The 23,340-nt window shown below is 41.4% G+C and overlaps 1 protein-coding gene across 1 annotated transcript in view; it reads left to right on the top strand.

Moving 5' to 3' along the window:
* The window catches only part of txnrd2.2 (thioredoxin reductase 2, tandem duplicate 2), a 427,445-nt gene extending 406,382 nt beyond the window's left edge, over nt 1–21,063 (top strand). The window contains exon 18 of the mRNA XM_049470301.1: nt 20,775–21,063. The gene's annotated coding sequence lies outside the window, so the exon portion shown is untranslated. The remainder of the gene's footprint in view (nt 1–20,774) is intronic.
* The last annotated feature ends 2,277 nt before the right edge of the window (nt 21,064–23,340 follow it).

Raw genomic sequence — 23,340 nt, 5'->3', positions numbered from 1 at the left:
CTCGTTTCTGAGTGCCGGCTGCCGTCGCCCTCAGCAGCTGATCTGAGTTCAGTCTGGCGGACGCTCTCACGGTACTGATCCGGAGCCAGAAGAGCTGATCCTGGATCAGCGCCGGTTCCGTTTCCTGCTTACATTACAGGCCCAGGATCTGCAGCCCATTTCAGCTGGTATCAACAGCAGGAAGCCGGTGTGTAAACCGGCCCAGCGATACCTATCTCCTGCTTTACTGCTTTTCCTGCACTTCTGATGGAAACAGGCTTTTAGTGCTTTTAGACCAACTCCCACCAATCACATCTCCACCCTGAGGGTCAGCTGGCACCGATGCCATCGCTACATCTGGAGTAAACATGCCCAGTGCCACGCACTCTCTAAAACGAGAAAATACTTAAAACTACTGATTTATGATGTGCATTGTGTCTATTTTACGTCTGGCTTGCATAACAATAGAAGTTTTATATATAGTATAAATTTATGTTAAACCAAAACAGATTTAATTTAGCATAAATTAATAATTACATAAACTAAATAATGTAGCATTAAAATAATGTATTCGACCAAAATACTAGTACAGAAAGTAGAATATTTAGTGCATGCATATAAACACTATAATATACTAGTGCTACAAAATAAATGTAGAAGTTTTATATAGTTTACATATAGAGGGTTTACACATTTATCAAATACAGCAACTGATCAATACTTTGATTGAGCATGAATTAATAATAGAATAACAATAACAAAAAATAATACTAAAGTGCAAAATATTCAATGCATGCTGTTAACTTATGGTTTTTGAGGCTGGTAACTCTGTCCTGTATAACAGAGGAAACTCTCACTCTTCCAACCTTTCCAGGGGCAGTCCTGATGAGTGCCAGTTCCATCATTATAACATTTTTGATGTTCTTTTTTGCGGTGGCTGCACTTGAGGATACTTTCAAAATTCTTGAAATTCTTCTTTTTTTTAGATTGACTGACCTTAATTTCTTCTTAAAATATTTTTTTAATTCTTTATTTAGTTGAGTAGTTGTTTCTTCTCATAACCTGGATTCGAACATTACTCAAATATTCACTATTCACTGTATACCTGTAACTCTACCTCTTCACTACTTTACTTTAACTGATGCTCTCAAACTTTACATTAAGAGACAAGAAATTCAAGTATTTAACTCTTGATGAGTTCAGCACAGCTGTTAACTGAAAGCCTGAATTCCAGGTGATTCTACCTCATAAAACCGACTGAGAAAATCCAGCAGAGATGTTCAAAACTGATCATCTAAGAATGTAAAATATAAAGTAGCTGGATATACTGCAGTAAATCTTTACAAAGGGTTTCCAAAAACATTTGGAAAAAGTCTGTAGAGTATCTGAAGAGTATTTCATCATTTCACTTCACTTCATTCACTTCTAAACAAGTCATGTTAGTTTTTTATCTCACTTTTTTATTGTGTAATTTCTCTCCCTCTGATTTCCCGCCGGATTCTCATTCTCAGAACCGTCTCGGTCCAGAACCTGATCAACAGCTCGGTTCTGACGGACGGTCGGGTTTCTGACGCAGACGATTGCGTGAGGTTACATTAACACGCTCCCACACATCACCACTGATTCACTATTGTGACCAAGAGTGCACACACACACACACACACACACACACACACACACACACACATATATATACACACACACACAGAGGATTGTTTTCCCATCCTTGTGAGGACGTTGCATTGATACTCTGTGGTTTAATAATATAATAATTACAGACTGTAGTTCTGTATCTGTTTCTCTACAAACTTTATTTTTAGCTGGTGGACTATTCAGACAGACAGACAGACAGGTTCTCAGACAGACAGACACTCAGACCCGGAGATACAGCGAAAGACAGACAAATAGATTCTCAGACTGATAGACAGATCGATAGACAGACCAATAAACCGAATGTTTTCAGAATGTTAGACAGACAGACAGTTTTTCAGACTGATAGACAGACTGATAGACAGACAGGCAGATTCTCAGACTGATAGACAGATTGATAGGCAGACCAACAGACAAACCGATAGACAGACAGACAGACAGATTCTCAGACTGACAGACACTCAGACATGGAGATCGAAAGACAGACAGATAGGTTCTCAGACCGATAGACAGACAGACAGACAAATTTGCAGATGATAGGCAGACCAATAGACAGACCAATACACAGACAGACAGACAGGTTTGCAGACGATAGACAGATCAATAGACAGAGAGATAGATTCTTAGAATGGAAGACAGACCGATAGACAGATGGATAGGCAGACCAATAGAGAGACTGACAGACAGACAGATTCTCAGACCGATAGACAGACAGTTCTCAATGCAACTGATGTGTTTAAAAACTCCAGCAGCACTGCTGTATCATACACACCACCATGCTGATCACTGCAGTGCTGAGAATAATCACCACCCACGATAATAAGCTCATCAAAAATCACTGAATTGTTCATAAATTTTACGATAAATCAGTAATTTACCATAATTATCTATACAGACCAACGAGGACGACAAAAATGTGAGAAATATAAGATACTGCTGTCCTTACGAGGACATCTGGTGCTCACAAAAATACACACACACACACTCTTCCCCTCACACACACTCGCATTATTCCCACCCCTCTCACACACCTCAGGCTGAAAGTGCCACACTGGGATCAGATAAAGAACAAAGCCATCTTCAGTCCTTATTCCTCTCTCTCTCACTCTCTCACTTCTTTTCACACACTCTCTCTCTCTCACACACACACACACACACTCTATCTCTCTCACACAGCGTCCCTCACATGCGCCGGCATGTGCAGCGCAGACCCATCCATATATTCATGGTGAATCTGGCAGAGCTTCCGAACATCGGCTTTAATTACCAGTTCCAGTTTCTCAGAGAGACGCAGCGTCCACGCCTGACTGAGCATTACAGAACCAGGATCACACGGAACCGCCCGACCCGCTTTACACAGAACCGCCCGACCCGCTTTACACAGAACCATCCGACCCGTTTTACACGGAACCGACACGGTTCCACACGAATATCATCACTAATAACTCCACAAACTGGGCTGCTCAAACAAAGGATGCTCCATATACTTTTGGCCATTGCAGGTTCAGATATCCTTAGAAACTAATACTCACTCATCATTCTCTTTAAGAGTAGGTCAGGTGAGCTCTGACTTTGGTGGATTGCTATTGTAACGGTGCAGCTACCTGGACGTGTTCAACAAACTCTTCTCAGCAGAGGAAACTGAGCTGCTGGTTGACGCTGTGAAGGAGCTCCAGCAGCTCATTTACGGGAACAGCAATGTTATTTTATTTACTATTCTGTTTATTGTTGATGTAAAAGTTGGGTTTGTGCTGCTGTGTGTTCATGTGTGTGTAATAAGTGGGGGTGTACGCTCGGCACAGTGCCTGTGTTACCGAGATAGCGATGAACGTCTGACTGTTGGCGTCTGTCTAGGTTGTATTCAGTCAGTGGAGCTCCTGTGTTTTCTGTTACCAAGATAAACAAGATAAAACTCCAGAAATGTACCTGAACACACCTCATTTCCAGAACACCACGCCCATCAGTGTAGATATATTCAGAAGATCTGCTGCTGTTTAAATAAAGCAGGAGGAAAATAGGAGTAAAAATAGACTGTTGGCGGGGTGAAAGATAGCGATGATCATCATGACGCACCTTTGTTGAATTGTGCTGGTGTACAGGTGTGTATGTGTGTGTGTGTACAGGTGTGTGTAACTGTGTGTTGTTGTATCTGCTGCTTGTGTTCAGCAGCTCCTTCAACATTAATTCCAGTTGCTCCTCGATCCCGGCTATAACCCGCTTCTGTTCCACTCACAATCTCAGAGTGTGTGTGTGTGTGAGTGTGTGTGTGAGTGTGTGTGTGTGTGTATAAAGTGTGTGTGTGTGTGTGTGTGTGTGTGTGTGTGAGAGTCCCTGAAGCTGCTGCGTCCTGCTGCAGCCGCGCTGCATTTATTAAAGCTCTCTGTAAGATTGGATTCTGTTTCAAAGCCGGCTTTTGTTCGGAGTGACTGGAGACTTCATCTAACCCTGACAGAGCGGCAGGGGCGGGGGCGGGGGCGGGGGGGTGGGGTTGTGTCGGTACGTACGTGTGTAAGAGTGTGTGTATATATATGTGTGTAAATATGTGTGTGTGTGTGTGGTGCTGCGGTTGGGAGAGTGGGTGTTGACAGGTGTCGCACTGAGCAGAATGACAGGAGACAGGTGAGTGGTATCGGAGTGTCAGCGTCTGATCTGAAGACAATAAGAGTTAATGCAGGTCCAGACTCCCGGCGCCGAGCCCGGTTCTGTTTAAAATACCTGTACTGGACTTTTTTACTCTCTACTAACTTCACCTTACTCTCCACAACAGCCAGAAACAGACCTTCTTCTTTACTTTATGTAGAAAGGTTGTTTTCAGGTCTACGTTTCATGTTACATGTCTACTATTAGACTTTAAAGACTTTAAACAGTCTATTTTTACACATTCTACCCACATCATTTAAACAGCAGCAGATCTTCTGAATATATCTACACTGATGGGCGTGGTGTTCTGGAAATGAGGTGTGTTCAGGTACATTTCTGGAGTTTTATCTTGTTTATCTTGGTAACAGAAAACACAGGAGCTCCACTGACTGAATACAACCTAGACAGACGCCAACAGTCAGACGTTCATCGCTATCTCGGTAACACAGGCGCTGTGCGGAGCCGAGCGTACACCCCCACTTATTACACACACATGAACACACAGCAGCACAAACCCAACTTTTACATCAACAATAAACAGAATAGTAAATAAAATAACGCTGCTGTTCCCGTAAATGAGCTGCTGGAGCTCCTTCACAGCGTCAACCAGCAGCTCAGTTTCCTCTGCTGAGAAGAGTTTGTTGAACACGTCCAGGTAGCTGCACCGTTACAATAGCAATCCACCAAAGTCAGAGCTCACCTGATCTACTCTTAAAGAGAATGATGAGTGACTGAGAGACACTCATCTAAATTTAATCTGGTTTATTATTTCATGTTACGCCCAAAACATGATTAAACACACCCATTTACCTGAACACACCTCATTTCCAGAACAACACGCCCATCAGTGTAGATATATTCAGAAGATCTGCTGCTGTTTAAAGGAGGTAAAGGTCTGTAGTATCTGAATGTGAGGAGTGTGGAGGTCTGTAGGCGAGCAGCAGGTCTGAGCAGATTAGCTGTGCTAATTACCTGTAAATTTGCTGCAGCTCGGGGGGAAGTAGGTCAGCACTTTCCAAATACAGTAGCAGTGACTGCACTTTCTCAAATAACACGAATTACTCACTCTACACCACTAAAAGGACTGGGATACCTGCTCATCCACCTGTTTCCTCTTCTGAAATCAACAGTTTTAAAAAGAGTTTATTCGGCTTTTTTTGGAGTAACTGTATCTACGGTCTAGAGAAGACCTTCTACAAGATGTAGGGTCACCACCCAACAGAATGTATGAAAATATTCACTAGTTTCCACTTTCAGGTACGTAAAACTGCTGGTGGTTGCTATGGTACACCAGGTGGTTACTTGTTTGTTCATTGTTACTTCTGAATTTAATATTAAACTAGTTTCTACGAGATGTTGAAGTAGAAACATTGCGTTTGACAACTTGATGAGCATTACTAATATCAGAGTGTTGAATGGTTGCTGTGGTATACCAGGTTGTCGTTGTATTATTAATGCTGCAGAAAGTTAATCATGATATTTACTTTTTCTAAGGTTTCTACTGATGTTTCAGTTGGAATCCAATGGATTGGACAGGATATTGGCAATATATTAGACAAAGTATTGCTTCTGAAGGTGCTACATGGCCAGTCCCATTAAAACTTCTGGTGGTTGCTGTGGTATGCCAGGTGATTACTTTTTCGTTCATTGTTACTTCTGAATTTAATATTAAAATAGTTTCTACTAGATGTTGGAGTAGAAACATTGCATTTGACAACTTGATTAGCATTACTAATATCAGAGTGTTGGATGGTTTCTGTGGTATACCAGGTTGTCGTTGTAGTATTGATGCTGCAGAAAGTTAATCGTGATATATATTGGACAGGATATTGGCAATATATTAGACAAAGTATTGCTTCTGAAGGTGCTACGTGGCCAATCCCATTAAAACTGCTTGTGGTTGCTGTGGTATACCAGGTGGTTGTTGTAGTATTGTTAGGTGGTTGCTGGGATTGGTGCCTATCAAGATATATTTTAATTGATAGGATATTGACAATATTAGGCAAACTGAGATTTTGCTCTCTATTTACTCCACTTTGGATTAAAGTATATATATATATATATATATATATATATATATATATATATATATATATAAAAGTATATATATATATATATATATATATATATATATATATATATATTAAAAATAGTAAATTGATCTTGTTGAAGGAACTCTCTACTCTCTACTGTCTGGAAAAGACAATCTCAGAAATGTGTCCTTATTATTTTCACTTCTCTAGGTATAAGACAAGCTGTGCACATGCATTTGCACATCTGTTTCAGCTAAAGATGCAACCTAAAGCAGCTAAATTAGCATTAGCATTTATTAGAAGAGGTTTATGTGTCTAAAACTTCGGCTCAGTGCTGTAATTCTAACTAGAGAACAGTAGAGCTTCTCTCTGCTGTTATAAATGCTGCAAATATTGCAAGAATAACAAGTAAAATGTCAGCAGTTCCTCCAGTGTAACAATTAGCAGCATCATAACAGCAGCGGAGGTCAGTTTATTATCCAGAGTTCAGACTCCAGACTCGTCATCGTGGTCTGCTGCTGGTTTGTGGTGAAAGTTTGAGCTGAATTAGAGTTAGAGTTCAGGCTGAAGCTCCGGCTGATGATGCTGCTGGTGGTGCTGATGCTGGTGCTGATGCAAGCGCTGCGTGGCTGTAGGATTAGTTAAGTGATGAGTCTGGCCTAGTTTTACACCCTCCTCACTTTCACTGTGAGTCACACCAGCAGCCCTTCACTGATGAACAGAGCAAAGCCGAGGACGAGGAGAGGGGGCGAAGAACGAGAGGAGCGTCCAAAAGAAAACAACAAGATTCTGGATTCTGGAGCTGGGGGTGAAGAACGAGAGGAGAATAGAATAAGCAGAAGTAGAGGACGACTTCGGAGAAAGCAAGAAGAAAAAGAAGAAACAAAGGCATGTGGGGTGGATGTAAAAGACAAGAAAGAGAAATCAAAAGAAAGAGGGAATTTTAAAGAAGTAGAACTAGAGAGAAAGAGTGGGGAAAAAAAAGGAATTCCGAAAAAGAAGAAGAAGGATTGGGAATAAAATAAAAACAAGAAATGAATGAGAGATTGAATTTTAAAGAAGAGGGTTTCAGAAGAGACTAGAGAAAATGAATTTTATAAAAAAAAGATTGGGGATAAGATAAAAGAGAAAGTTATGAAAGTGTGAGATTGTGAATAAGAGAAAAGAGGGATTTCTGAAGATGAGGGATTGAGAATAAGGAAAAAAGGGGATTCTGGAAAAGATGGATTGGATATATGATAAAATAGGGAATTCTAAAAATGAGGCATTGGGAGTAAGACAAAAATAAGGAATACTAAAGAAAAGGGATTGGGAATAAGATAAAAGAGGCAATTCTGAAGAATAGGGATTGGGAATAAGATAAAAGAGGGAATTCTGAAAATAAAGGATTGAGAATAAGGTAAAAGAGGGAATTTCCGAAGAAGAGAGATTGTAAATAAAAGAGAGAATTCCGAAGATGAGGGATTGGTAATAAGGGAAAAGAAGAAATTCTGAAGAAGTGGGATTGGGAATAAGATAAAAGAGGGAATTCTGAAAGAGAGGGATTGGGAATGAGTTAAAAGAGGGAATTCCAAAGAAGATGGATTGGGAAAAATATTAAAGAGGGAATTCTGAAAATGACAGATTGAGAATAAGGTAAAAGAGGTAATTTTCAAAGAAGAGGGCTTGGAAATAAGTTAAGAGGTAATTCCAAAGATGAAGGATTGGGAATACATTGGAAATACAGGGAATAAGTTAAAAGTGGGAATTCCAAAAATGAGGGATTGGGAATAAGGTAAAAGAGGGAATTCTGAAGAATATGAATTGGACATAAGATAAACAAGAGAATTTTGAAAATGAGGAATAAGATAAAAGAGGGAATTCCAAAGATGAGGAACTGGGAATAAGATAATTGAGAGAGTTAAAAGAGAGACTGGTGATAGGGTAATGATATGGAATTCTGAAAAAACAAGCAGTTTGGGAAGAGGGTAATGATTGGGAATTTTGAAAAAATGGATTGGAAAAAGCGAAAGTATATGAACATGAAGAAGAAAAAAACTGAATCATAAACAGAGGATGATGGATAGGAACTGGGGAAGGTAAAATAGTCGGGAATTTTAAAGTAAAGCACTTAATAATAGGATGAAGAAAGAGGGAATTTTGAACACATGGAATTATTGGTAGAGTAAAGGAATAAGGAATTTTGGTATTGAGGATAGGGTAGAGAACTTTGGGAATTTTCTAAAAAAGGGATTCAAGAGAAAGTACATGAAAATGCTTTTACTCATTTAAAGAAAAGAAGGTAAAAGTACGGAAAGAGGGAATCTGTAAAAACATAAAAACGGACGGAATTTTGATTAAAAAAGATAGAAAAGACAAACAGAAGTGGGAAGAACATGGAGAACGAGGGAATGTTTTTGAAGAAAGGAAGAAGAAAGGCGAATTGCACAGAAAGGGGAATGTAAGAGAAAAAGCATGAGTGAAGTGCAGGGAATGTGGACAGGTAGAGAACGGAGAGATGAAAACGAGAAGGGACGAGAGAGGGAGGAGAGCAGACAGAGGGAGGAGTGGTGCTGCAGTGGAGGAGGGGATGATGGAGGGATGGTGGAGGAGTGTAGAGAGGGGGGGATGAAAGCCGGCTGCTGTTTGTCAGACACCGCTCTAATTATGGCTCCCTTAATTAGCCCAGCGCTGTGCTAATGCTAACTCTCTCTCTCTCTCTCTCTCTTTTCCTCTCTCGCTTCTCCAGCTCTGACAGCTCATAAGGCATATAGCATATCAAAGCAGCTTCTGCTGCTGTAAGCCTTAAGCAAGCATCTTTTCTCAAACTGCTTGCACTGGAAAAGAGAGAGGGGCGCGAGAGCGAGCGAGGGAGGGAGCAAGAGAGGGAGAGAAAGAAAGAGAGAGAGAGATGATGATGAAATGGAGAAAAAATGAAATGCCTATCAGCTCTATCGTGCTGCTCTGTGAAAGAATGGAAAGTGTGTGCGCGAGTGTGTGTGCGCGCGAGAGTATGTGACAGCATCACTGTACTTCAATCTTAGTTCATATTTGCTCACAAAATTTAACTCTGAACTGAACTGGAATTCAGATTTGGCCTGAGTTTGTGTGTGTGTACACGCGAGTGTGTGTGTGCGCGAGTGTGTTGCGAGAGCGTGTGCGTATCTCACAGCAAACGCTGCAGGATGCTGCATAAATTAATAGAATAGCGTGTCTGTAAACAAATATACAGAACGAGAGATGATGATGATGATGATGATGGTAAAAATGATGATAAAGATGAAGGGCATAAAAAGATACAATTAGAAACATACACTGATGTGCCAAAAGTCATGGGACAGCAAATTGACAGTGGAGCAATGTTAACCTTTCATTTCCTATTGGACGAAGATGAGATTTGTAGAGCGACAAACTCGTCTTTTCGCAACTTTTTTACGCAAATGATTTTTAAAACGGGGAAGCGACAGTCTACACCGATTGGCCAAACAATTTTTTTGGACCAATCACAACATGGGGGTCCGAAGTCCCCCATCTGAAATATTGCTGTATGTAACCACATAGTTTCCAGTTTCATGACCATAGAAATCACCTAGCTACCAATTAGTCAAACCATGTCAACCACCTATAAGTAACGGTCACTTAGGAAAACCATAGCAACCATATTACAGCTGTCTAAAGTAGGAATCACTAAATATATTGAAAAACTCTACATGTCCTTTGGTCTATTAATATTTCTAGTAGATATTAAACATGTTTTTCGTCTCATTTCTTTCTCTGTAAGAAAACTGATTGAAGCGACTGTTTGGAATCATCTCCATGAGAGACTGTAAAAAAGATGGACGCTGTGTCTCCGTTCCCATTCATTCAATGAAAATGAAGCCAAAATCTTCCTCCATGTTGTTGATCCTGAAACCCGAGTCTGTAGAGCGCAGTAGAGACCAGAGGAGGGAGAAAGACTGTGGAGAGACAGCCTACTCATTTAAATAACCCCGCCCCTGAGGGCTGCCTCGAGGTCACAGGCTGCAGAGCAGGGCGGAGCGGAGCTGACTGTCTGTTATTGGTCCCGCCCATAACCAGCTCTTTTACAATAAACACACCTTTTTTAATAGAGCTGAATAACGTTTTAAAAACGAATTCTGTGGGGATATAAAGATTTAACAATATAAGCAGAGGTTACACTAGCTGTTGCATTTAAATAATGGAGGTAGAATTACAGTATATTAGAAAAAAACGTGATTGAAAGTTGTTCTGTTTTGGCCATTGAAACCTATGGGGATGGGTGGGGTTACACAGCTTTCTGAAACCGAACAGCAGGGGGCGCCCGACCTGTGGTGGCTTCACTTTTGAGAGACAATGCTCTGTCCAGCTATACACAGTCTATGATCTCCACTGACTCCCGAGTTGACTCTAAACTTCCTGGACGAGTAAAGCTCCTGTTTAGAGGCACAGTGCGCTGTTATCATGCTGAAGGTTTGTTGACGGCGTTTGTTTGAGTAGAGAAGTGAGTGACGTTCCTCCAGACGGAGACTGACTCGGCACAGCTGGATCTCTCAGAGACGGAGATGTTCCCCAGCTGCAGACGCAGGTGTTTCTTTACCTGTGTCTGGCTGTGCAGTGCATCACTGTCAGCGCTGTGCAGAGTTAGCGCCGTCGCCGGGTTTGGTATCGGGAGTCAGAAACAGCTGGATTACGGCAGCACAGGAAGAGGAAGCAGGATGCGGTATTTTCACTGTGGCCTCATTGTTCTTCAGTGGCCATGACATCATCCCTCCGTCCTCCCTGTCACATGACCCAGTGTCCACAACACCCTAGCAACCATCTAGCAACTCCATAGGAACCACCAGGTATAACACACTCCACCATGCAACTGTAACTACTGTAACTACTACTACTGATCTGCAGCTTCATATCAACTTCAATCCCATGGCATTGCTAAGCGGCTGCTATAAGCTTGCTAGATGGTTGCTAGGGTGTTGCTAGGACAGGGGGTAGCTACAGTAGTGTAGTTAGAGGTAGAGTGGTAGAGTGCGTTCTAAGTGGTTTGCTAGGTAGTTGCCTAGTGGTTGCTATAACGTTGATAAGCAAATGAATCTAAAGTCATTGCTATGGTATTAGAGAGTGGGAGCTATGTAGGTGGTTAATAGGTGGTTGCTATGGTGAACAAAAAAAGTTGTTAAGTGGTTGATATGAAGTTGTCGATCATTAATGTAGTTACTATAGATGGTAGAGTGTGTTATACTAGGTAGCTCCTATGGTGTTGCTAAATGGCTGCTATAAGCTTGCCAGATGGTTGCTAGGGTGTTGCTAAGACAGGGAGTAACTGCAGTAGTGTAGTTAGAGGTAAAGTGGTAGACTGCGCTCTAAGTGGTTTGCTAGGTAGTTGCCTAGTGGTTGCTATAATGTTGATAAAAGCAAATAAAATTCAAGTTATTGCTACAGTATTGGAGAGTTGTAGCTAAACAGGTGATTACTAGGTGGTTGCTATGGTGTTGGCAAGTGATTGCAAAGTGATTGCTATTGCTTTGATAAGTCGTGGCTACGGCAGGTGGCTGCTATGATATTTCAGGTGCTTACCTTTGCTTACACTGTTGCAAAATGGGTGCTATGGTAAACAAAAAACGTTGTAGTAGTCTTTGTGGTTTCTATGGCGTTGTTAAGTGGTTGATATGAAGTTTGTTGATCAGTAATGTAGTTACTATTGATGGTAGAGTGTGTTATACTAGGTGGCTCCTGGTATGGCATTGCTAAGTGGCTGCTTTGAGCTTGCTAGATGGTTGCTAGGTCACCTAGGTCTCACCACTGGGGGAAACACTTAAGTAAACAAAACTGTAATTCTTAAAATTCTCTCCTGTTTATATGGGTGAGTAAAGCATTTCCTTTTATTTACAGTAAGGCTGGGTGCAGCACCATTAGCATTAGAATTAGCGGCTAACCGCAGTGCTAGCGGGGCATACTGTAAGTACAACAGTGCTACACTGAAGTACCCCTGAGTGTTCCTGTAAGCCAGGGCTCTGAGTCGAGTCTCGTAGCCGGATTACAGCAGCAGCGCAGGAAGAGGAAGCAGGATATGGTATTTTTAGACGGGAGCAGTTTCTGCTGGTTAAACCAGTTTCACTGTGGCCTCATTGTTCTTCAGTGGCCATGACATCATCCCTCCGTCCTCCCGGTCACATGACCCGGCGTCCGCAGGAAGTGATGTGGTGGGAAAAGGTCTGGAGCTGATAGAGTGGTAAAAGATCAGGGGATTTGGGGATTTGAGTTGGTTTGCAGTAAGGAGAAGATGCTCAGGAGGAACACATGAAGTCTGATGTGGTTATAATGATGTGGTCGGGGGCTAAAAGTGAGCTGCAGGACCTGTTTACACTATGGCTTCATGTTAAACTGAAAATAACAAGTAAAAAAATTAAAACAGTCTCATTAATGTGATTTTTACATCAGCTAAACAGAAAATATCGAATTTCTGTCAGTCTGCTCTGCCTGCACACAACAAAGACTCCAATTCCCAGCATACACTCACACCGGACTTTTCTGACTCATAATGACTGATAATCACATGACACTTCAACATTCCCGCTCCCCAGGCTTCTGATTGCTCACACCTGTTTGCTAGCTCTTCTACAGCACATTTCCTTTGTTTTTGCCTTTGTTGTTACTGACTTGTTTTGTATTTTTGACTACTCTCTTGCCGTACCCTCTTTTATCACTTACCGCTTTTTACCATTGTTGACCTATTTTTTGTATATTGGCTACTCTTTTTTGCCTTGCTCTTTTTTTTTTAATGCTGGATTCCCCGTGTATGACCTTTTCTCCGTTTTGCCTTCATTCACTTTCTGTATGTTGTTTATATTTTGCTGCTTTCCTGTTACTGACCATGCCTGTCACTGACTACCCCTTTAAGCCTAGCCTTGGTTTGGCTAGGTGAAAATTGCACCTTAAACTATAACAAATTAATCACCTAAACTAACGTTATAATACTTTAAGTTGGTCTAAGTAAATTTACAAATTGTAGTTGAACCCTACTACTGTGGTCTTATCACATTTATTAAAAGCTTGCTAAGGACCTCATGCAAGATTGCTACTGCAACGTTAGTATGCATTTTAGTATATAAGCCTAGAACCACAAAGCTATGGGCCTTGTCCCACCGTACAGCAACATAATTACGCAAGTTACAGGTGTCGCTTAGCATAATTATCACAGCATTATCATTGTAATAAAACTCATCCAATATCGATAATGCGGTGTTGTATCGCATTGCTATTGCGGCATTATCACATCAGTTACCAGACCCATCCTGCAACGCTTTATTGTGGAAAAGAGATTAAAGGATGGGAACTTTTTACACTGTTCCTGTAGTGAACAGTGAACAGTGCTGGTGCTTCTCCAGCACTTAATTCTCCATGTTTCACTCAGCGTAACCTTTCTGTACCGCCATTCTGCTTCCAACCACCTTCTGACTTTTCTAAGTCTTCTGACTTATCTGACTCTTCTGAGTCTTCTGAGTCTTCTGACTTATCTGACTCTTCTGAGTCTTCTGAGTCTTCTGACTCTTCTGAGTCTTCTGACTCTTCTGAGTCTTCTAACTCTTCTGACTCTTCTGAGTTTTCTGACTCTTATGAGTCTTTGAGTTTTCTGAGTCCTCTGAGTTTTCTGACTTATCTGACTCTTCTGAGTCTTCTGACTCTTATGAGTCTTCTGACTCTTATGAATCTTATGAGTCTTATTAGTCTTATGACTCTTATGAGTCGTATGAGTCTTATTAGTCTTGTGACTCTTCTGAGTCTTCTAACTCTTCTGACTCTTATGAGTCTTCTGAGTTTTCTGAGTTTTCCTAGTTTTCTGACTCTTATGAGTCTTCCGTGCCTCGACGCTTTCATGGGCTGTTTCTCGGGCTGTGAAGTGAAGGGCTCTCCGTTCTGGACGTGCACACTCTCTCGTGCACACTCTCTCGCACGCTTTCAAATGCGCCTGAATTCCCTTAGCTTATTATCAGCGAGTCACTGAGCGAAGGCCGCTGTAAATTAAGAATGTCCTTCCTGCGCCGCCTCTCTCTCTCTCTCTCTGTCTCTCTCTCTCTCTCTCTCTCTGTCTCTCTCGCGCCCCGTCTCCTCCGGTTCCTCCGCCGGGCACGCACTCGCGCCTTTTGTGTCCCGTAACAATCGCAAACGATGTGATTTAATATAGAAGCGGACTCTGGAGTGAATAAATAAAGAAATAAGTGACGTTCCTTCTTCATTTGTTGCTAATCTCTGAATGTTTCAGGACTCTTTCTGCATGCTAATGCAACCTGCGCTCAGAGGAAGGTGACGAAGATATCTGGAGGCACTTTTATCACTTTTATTTATTTATTTTTAGAATAGTGATCCCCTTTGAACACCAGGAGGGTTAAGAAGATTAGTAAACATATAAAGTCAGACTCCGCCTCTTTTCGAACCTTTTTGCAGAGTAGCATCACAGCGCTAACGCTCAGAGGAAAGCGCAGCGACTCAGTTCTGACACACCAGCTCACAGACGCAGCCTTGTGCTGATCCACATCACCCTAGGAGTGATGAGGGGAAAGAAGAGCGCCATCTACTGTACTGTATCCACCCAGAGAGAAACAGCAAGGACAACTGTGTGTGTGCTTTCTCAGGGCTCCGGCAGCTGATGGCAAGCTGCATGAACAGGATTCGAAACAGCAATCTCCTGATCATAGTGGCAGCGCTTTAGAACACTGGACCAGTTGAAGCCCTAGGAGGTGCTTTTATAATACTAATACTAAAATAAATATTAACTTAGACTAGTCTAGATGTCTACTAAAAGATTCAAGATGCGAGCATAGAAATAAAAATGTTAAAAGTCGTAATTTTGAGTCTTTTAATCTGAGATTTGAATTTACATTTTTACCATAAGCTCCATTATCAGCACAGATCTTATAGCTTCTGGATGGAAGCTTTGAGATTCTGCAGTACATAGAGGGCAGGGGTGCCCCCCCCCCCCATGCAACCGGATAGGACTAAAACCTGGTTGCAAATGTGCAACAAGGCAATCAAGCAAAACCAATCAATTGCACTATAGGGCCCCAAGCTGGCGTGAGAACCCAAGACGATGACAACTGGTTATAAATTGATGGTTAGTGATTCCAGCAGACAGCAAAATAAGAACCATCAGACATCATGAAGCCAGAAAAGAAAGAAGAAAGAAAGAAAAGGAGGATAAGAAAACAAACAAATCCTCTAAATGCATTAAAATGACCCTAAAGACAGGTGTGCAAGTACAGGGTCTATTAAAGACAGGTGGAAGCGTGTGATTGGTCGTGTGACTGCTACATGATCAATCGCCTTTGGGTAATCACTATTTATTATGAACTTAGATACTGTAATTTTAGTATCCAGTATGAATTATTGTGTATCCATTATTATTATTAGTAGTAGTACTAGTAGTAGTAATATTGAGTATCCACTATGAGATATTAAGTATCCATTATGCAGTATTGAGTATCCACTATGAATTATTGAGTGTCCACTGTAGAGTATTGAACATCCATTATAAATTATTGAATATCCACTACTAATTATTGAGTATCCACTATAAAGTATTGAGTATGCACTTTACCTTTTTAGTATCAACTATGATTTATTGAGTATCCACTATGAATTATTGAGCATCCATTATAACTTATTAAATATCTACTATTAATTACTGAGTATCCACTATGAAGTATTGAGAATCCACTATGGGTATTTAGGTGTTTAGTATCTTCTATAAATTATTTATTCAGCATCTACTATAAATGAATTATTCAGTATCTACTCATTTATGCAGAATCCAGGATAGGTGGTTGCCGTGGAATAGCAGGTAATGCTATAGGGTTGCTAGGTGGTTGCCATGGTGGTGTTGTAGTTGTAAAGTTGTTGTGTACGATGCTGTAGAATGATTTTAATCATGATATTTAATTTTTCTGATGTTTTTAGATGTTCTTCTTGGATCTGATGGGATTTGATTGAGATCAGCAACTAGAAAAGATTGTAATTTAGTGTTTCAATAATACATTTTACGAACTTGTTATATTGAGAAATTCATAAACTTGTCTTCTTTAGAGTAAGTCATTTTAAAATGGTCAATTTTACGGTAAAAAAACACAAAGAAAGTGGGTTTTCTTACAAATGACAGCAAATTGGTTAATACGTTTTTTTTTTTATTTGGTTTATTCTTGGATAAAAAAAATAAAACATAATCTGCTCTTATAACCCCCCCCCCACACACACACACACACACACAGATGAGGTTAATTCCCATCAGGCATCAGGAGGTGCACTGGGTCTACTTTCCAGACAAAAGCACTAGAAATAATAAATAAATAAAGTGAAATAAAGAAGCTGGCAGAGCTTTTAGCTGGCTGTCACATTAAAGCGGTGGTGTGAAGTCATTATCCCCCGGTGAGCTTTTTAATCAGCCGCCGGCCCAGAGCTCCATCCAGCTCCATCACATCTACCATCTCCACCCGGATCGGAACACACAGATCTGATCATCACAGCGCCACCTACAGCTCACACTCACACACCTCCCATCACATCTGATTTTAAAGATCTCCATCCATCATTTTTTAATTATTTTTAAAATGTCTAGTTGTGTCTCTAATATGAATGAATGATATGTGAGCTGATTTTTTGATTCGGTGATCCAGTATAACACTGCTTTAGTCTGGTGGAGGAGTGGGCGGGGAGGAACAATAGGATTTCTTGCTCTTGCTCATGAATATTCATACCTGCAAACATATCGCCCGATGTGATTGGCTAACAGCACTGCGACAACCAGGAGGCAGCGAGACAAACAACAGTTCGAAAAAAATCTTTTGAAATAAAGACATTTTTACACTAATAACAGTCTTTATAACATGTGTAATAATGCTGAACCTATATCTATACTGACCTAGTCTTAGAGTCTCTCAGAGTAAAACAACTAATTCACCGGAGTAATACCATAGAAGCCACCAAGCAACTCCAATGGAACAATTCCAAATAATGAGTTTGCAACACCGTAGCATCTACCTGCAATACCACAGGAGCCACTAAACAACTCCATTGGAACTTCTTGATAACAAGTTTGCAACACTGTAGCATCTACCTGTAATACCACAGGAGCCACCAAGCAACATCATTTGCATCAGTTCTGTTGGTGCATGGAATTGCACTCAAGTCGTAAGGCTGAGTGTGAGGTTAGCGTGTGTGTGTGTGTGTGTGTGTGTATAAATGTGTTTGTGTGTGTGTGTGTGTGTGTGTGTGTGTGTGTGTGTTTGAACTCACAGTAATGTGGACAGGTAATTAAAGCCTGTGTCAGTACGAATATCGATGTAAGCTGGTATGCTCATTATCAACCACACACACACACACACACTTATCCACACACACACACACACACACACACACACACATTTACACACACACATTTATACACACACACACACACACACATTTATACACACACATACACACACATACACACACACATTTATACACACACATACACACACACACATTTATACACACACACACACACACACACACATTTATACACACACATACACATTTATACACACACATACACAAACACATTTATACACACACATACACATACATATTCAAATAAACAGCAACACAGGCACTGAAGCACAAGATACACACATTAAACCACTTCAGAACAGGACCTCCCTCGTGCATCACACACACACAGAAACACACACACACACACACACACACACAGACAGAAACACACACACACACACACACACACACTCTCTTAGATAAACAGTAGCAGAGGCACAGGAGACAATAGAGTGTTAAGATACAAACTGGTTCTTTGTCATTTCCATCACACACCATACACACACACACACACACACACACACATACACACACACACCATACACACACACACACACACACACACACATACACACACACACACAGCTGCCGCTGCCTGTGCCCACGCATGCCCCCTGCTCATCTAAGCCACAATGTGTGTGTGCTTGACAGTCTCCTCACACACTCACTCACTCGCTCTGACTGTGAGAGCCCGGCACACACACTCTCGCACAAACACACACTCACACACACACACACACACTCTCGCACAAACACACACTCACACACACACACACACACACACACACACACACACACTATACACACACACAGGTAGAACGTGTGCATCGTAATTTAGCGGAATGAGTGAATGCAGGGCTGAGTGAATGAGAGATTAATTAGGTATTCGTGTCCAGTTATTTATAGGAGTTGCTTTTAGAGTGGTTCTGGTTTCCGTCACTGAATTCTAATTAACTTCTAACGAGGATTCTGACTGACGCAGACTACAATATACCAGCTGTACGCTTGCGTTCCTTATGTTTCCTTTAACCGAGGATCACCACAGCAACCACCCCATAAGAGATTAGTAACACCATAGCATCCATCTGTAATACTGAAGCAGCCACCAAAACAACACTGCTCCAACCACAGATTAGTAACACCATACTATCTACCTGTTAAAACCACAGAAGCCATCAAGCAACACCACTGCAACCACCTCATAATAAATTTGCAACTCCATAGCATCAACCTGTAATACCACAGGCACCACTGGAAGAACCTCATAACAACATTAGTAACACCGTAGCATCTACTTGTAATACCAGAAATTAGTAACACCATAAAATCTACCTGTATTACAACAGGAGCCACCAAGCAACACCACTGCAACCACCTTATAACATATTAATAACCCCATAGCATCAACCTGTAATACCACAGAAGCCACCACGCTACACCGCCGCAACCACCTCATAACAAATTAGTAACACCATAGAATGCCAAACAGCCCCTAAGCAACACAACTTGAACAATTTAAGAACATGGCTCCAACCACCTGTGATACCACAGGAGCCACCAAGCAAAACCATTGCAGCCACTTAGGAGAACATGAGCATCCAACTTTCACATCAAATCAGTCATCAAGCAACTCCACCTCAAACACTTAGGAACCCAGTGGCATCAACCTGTGATACCACAGCAGCCACCAAGCAACACAAATGCAGCCACTTAGAAACACCATAGAATCCACCTGTCATACCACATGAGTCCCTAAGCAACACCACTCCAGACACTTAGAAACACCATGTAATCCACCTGTCATACCACAGGAGCCACCATGCAATTCCATTTCAAACATTTAATGAGAAGGATAATATAATTATATTGAATTAAACTGAATTGAGTTGAATTTAAGGAAGTAAGAAATCCCTCAGCAGCCCAGAAAACACACACTGGCCAAAATCTGCCTGGAGTTTGAATAAAGAGAGGAACAGGAAGAGAGGGGGAGAGAGAGAGAGAGAGAGAGAGAGATGAAAGGAAGGGAATGTAAAAGGTAGAGAGGGGCGCGAGAGGAAGGACGAGAGAGGAAAGGGAAGCTGGGGGTGAGCGAAGCCCCCTGGGTCTCTGGGGTGATTTAAATACGAGTGTCTGATCTTCTGAGGCTTCAGCTCAAAGAGAACCAACCAGACTCTATCAGAGAGAGAGAGAGAGAGAGAGAGAGAGAAGAGAGAGAGAGAGAGTTATGTATTGTATTGTATTTATGTAATAATACACTTAAACTCATGCAATACCATGAAATACAATAGACCCTATTTTACCGACTATGCAGCTTGATTTAGGGCGTGTCAGCGTGTCTTTGCTATCGTAACGACGGTAAAAGTACACCTTGCTCGACTCGAAATGCACAATTTTGGGTGTAATGTCTAAAATAAACAAAAATCAGAGCGTCTCTTGTTCATCATTCTCTTTAAGAGTAGATCAGGTGAGCTCTGTCTTTGGTGGATTGCTATTGCAACGGTGCAGCTACCTGGACGTGTTCAACAAACTCTTCTCAGCAGAGGAAACTGAGCTGCTGGTTGACGCTGTGAAGGAGCTCCAGCAGCTCATTTACGGGAACAGCAATGTTATTTTATTTACTATTCTGTTTATTGTTGATGTAAAAGTTGGGTTTGTGCTGCTTTGTGTTCATGTGTGTGTAATAAGTGGGGGTGTACGCTCGGCTCGGCACAGCGCCTGTGTTACCGAGATAGCGATGAACGTCTGACTGTTGGCGTCTGTCTAGGTTGTATTCAGTCAGTGGAGCTCCTGTGTTTTCTGTTACCAAGATAAACAAGATAAAACTCCAGAAATGTACCTGAACACACCTCATTTCCAGAACACCACGCCCATCAGTGTAGATATATTCAGAAGCTCTGCTGCTGTTTAAACCAGGCAGGAGGAAGAAGGAGTAAACATAGACTGCTGGTGGGGTGTAAGATAGCGATGAGCTCAAGAGCTTTGAGTCTTGAAGACACGGCAGATACTATACCATGTCCAGCTGCTGTATCTCCAGATCTATAATTGCTGATTATAGAAAATGTACCTTAACAACACCTCAGCAACCAATTAGCAACACCATCACTTCAGTTTCTCTGATTTTGCTATTTATAGGTTTATGTTTGAGTAAAATGAACATTGTTGTTTTATTCTATAAACTACAGACAACATTTCTCCCAAATTACAAATAAAAATATTCTCATTTAGAGCATTTATTTACAGAAAATGAGAAATGACTGAAATAACAAAAAAAGATGCAGAGCTTTCAGACCTCAAATAATGCAAAGAAAACAAGTTCATATTCATAAAGGTTTAAGAGTCAGAAATAATCAATATTTGGTGGAATAATCCTGGTTTTTAATCACAGTTTTTATGCATCTTGGCATCATGTTCTCCTCCTCCACCAGTCTTACACACTGCTTTTGGATAACTTGCTTTGATGGCTTGTGATCATCCATCTTCCTCTTGATTATATTCCAGAGGTTTTTAATTTGCTAAAATCAAAGAAACTCATAATTTTTAAGTGTTCTCTTATTTTTTCCCAGAGCTATAAATATATATATATGTATATATATAGGCAGTTTTATACCGTTTTCTATCTATATGCAACGGCACGCACTGTCATCTCCACCACCCACACACACACACACACACACACACACACACACACACACACTTTTCTACATTATGCAGCAGCCTCCCTCAGTCGCCTGAACTCTCACAAACTTCTACCGCCCGGGGTTAGCGGTCTGGTGTCCTGCTCGTCTTGTAGCTGTAGGGCTTTGTGTGTGTCTGTGTGTGTGTGTGTGTGTGTGTGTGTGTGTGTGTGTGTGTGTGGGGCTGATGAATTGGGTCGGCTCTGGATCGCGGGCGAGAGCAGTTCATCTTCCTCAGCTGACCTTGAGCTTATGAGCAATAATAAAGCACAGTGCAGTCACTCCTGAAATTGGTTCATTCAATAACACACACACTCTAACACACTCATACACACTCTCACACACTCACACACACACACACACACACTCACACACTCTCACACACTCACACACACTCTCGCGCACACTTACAGGGGTCTTCCCTTTGTGTAAGTGAAGCGATTACAGTGCTAAAGGGAAATCGATGGAAGTATCTCCGCTCTCGTGTTTATTGGATATTGGAGTTTTTCTGTTTTTTCGAGTTCGGTTGAGTTTTTAGCTTCTAGCATTTTTAAGCTCTATTACACCGAAAACATCAATCAAATGAAATTTAATTGTGTGGATTTTTTTTTCGAGTGTTGCACAAAGCAGGTCTACAGGATTTACAGTAATGAGACGCTGAGAAATCAATAAAACATAAAACACAAACCATAAAAAGCCAACAGCCACAGTCAGAGCTGGAGTAGAAAAGAAACCGAGCTAAAACTAAGCCGAGAGCCAGGAGGTAACATAGACATGAGCACCCTGAAACTAAGTGGTTGCTCTGGTATGGTTATTGGTTGCTCAGGCATTGCTGTTAGGCTGTTGCTAGGGTACATTTGTTGCTAGGTGGTAGCTTAGGGCTTGCTCTGGTATAGTTATTGGTGGCTCAGGTGTTGTTGCTAGGCTGTTGCTAGGGTACATTTGTTGCTAGGTGGTAGCTTAGGGCTTGCTCTGGTATAGTTATTGGTGGCTCAGGTGTTGTTGCTAGGCTGTTGCTATGGTACATTTGTTGTTATGTGGTAGTTTAGTGGTTGCTTCGGTATGCTTACTGATTGCTCAGGTGTTGCTCCTAGGCTGTTGCTATGGTATAGTTGTTGCTAACTGTGGTGTTGCTAGGTGGTATCTTAGAAGGTTGTCCTGTTGTAGTGTTTGGTTGCTCAGGTGTTGCTTCTGGGCTGTTGCTATGGTGAATGTGTTGCTAATGATGGTGTTGCTCTAGTATACTTACTGATGGATCAGGTGTTGCTGCTAGGTTGTTGCTATGGTGAATTTGTTGCTAATTATGCTGTTGCTAGGTGGTAGCTTAGGTGTTGCTCTCGTATAGTTATTGGTGGCTCAGGTGTTGCTCCTAGGCTGTTGCTATGGTATAGTTTTTGCAAGCTGTGGTGTTCTAGTAAAATCATTGATAGCTCAGGTGTTGCTGCTAGGTTGTTGATGTGGTATAGTTGTTGCTAGCTAAGATGTTGCTAGGTGGTTGCTGTGGTGTTGCTGTAGTATAGTTATTGGTTGCTCACGTGTTGCTGTGTTGTTGCTGTCGGTTGTTGAGGTGATGCTAGGCTGTTGCTAAGGCATAGTTCTTATTAGGAAAGTTGTTCATAGGTGGTTGCTGTGGTGTACCAGGTGAAGTTGTTATAAATTAATGTTAACGATGAATGTCTTGATATTTTTGCCCCGTTTTTAACTTTTATCTTCTCAGTTTCTACCTGAACCCCACCTCTAACTCACCTGACGTCGTTCTCTCCTGTGGAGGAGAGGTGATGACATCACAGAGCTCAAGCAGAGCGACTGGTACCACAGATACCACAGACTGGTACCACAGCGCTACAGCACTATTTAGCATTTGAATGAGGAATCTGCTCTTTAATGTTCAACTTAAAGCGGAGTGGAGAAATTAACTCTGACAGGCGTAGAAGAATGTGTCTACACTACACAGGTGTGTGTGTGTGTGTGTGTAAGTGTGTGTGTGTGTGTGTGTCCTTATCTCATGCTAACACACACACACA

The sequence above is a fragment of the Astyanax mexicanus genome, chromosome 22 (assembly GCF_023375975.1).
Source record: "Astyanax mexicanus isolate ESR-SI-001 chromosome 22, AstMex3_surface, whole genome shotgun sequence".
NCBI lineage: Eukaryota > Metazoa > Chordata > Actinopteri > Characiformes > Acestrorhamphidae > Astyanax > Astyanax mexicanus.
This window is presented reverse-complemented; position numbering and strand designations above follow the sequence as displayed.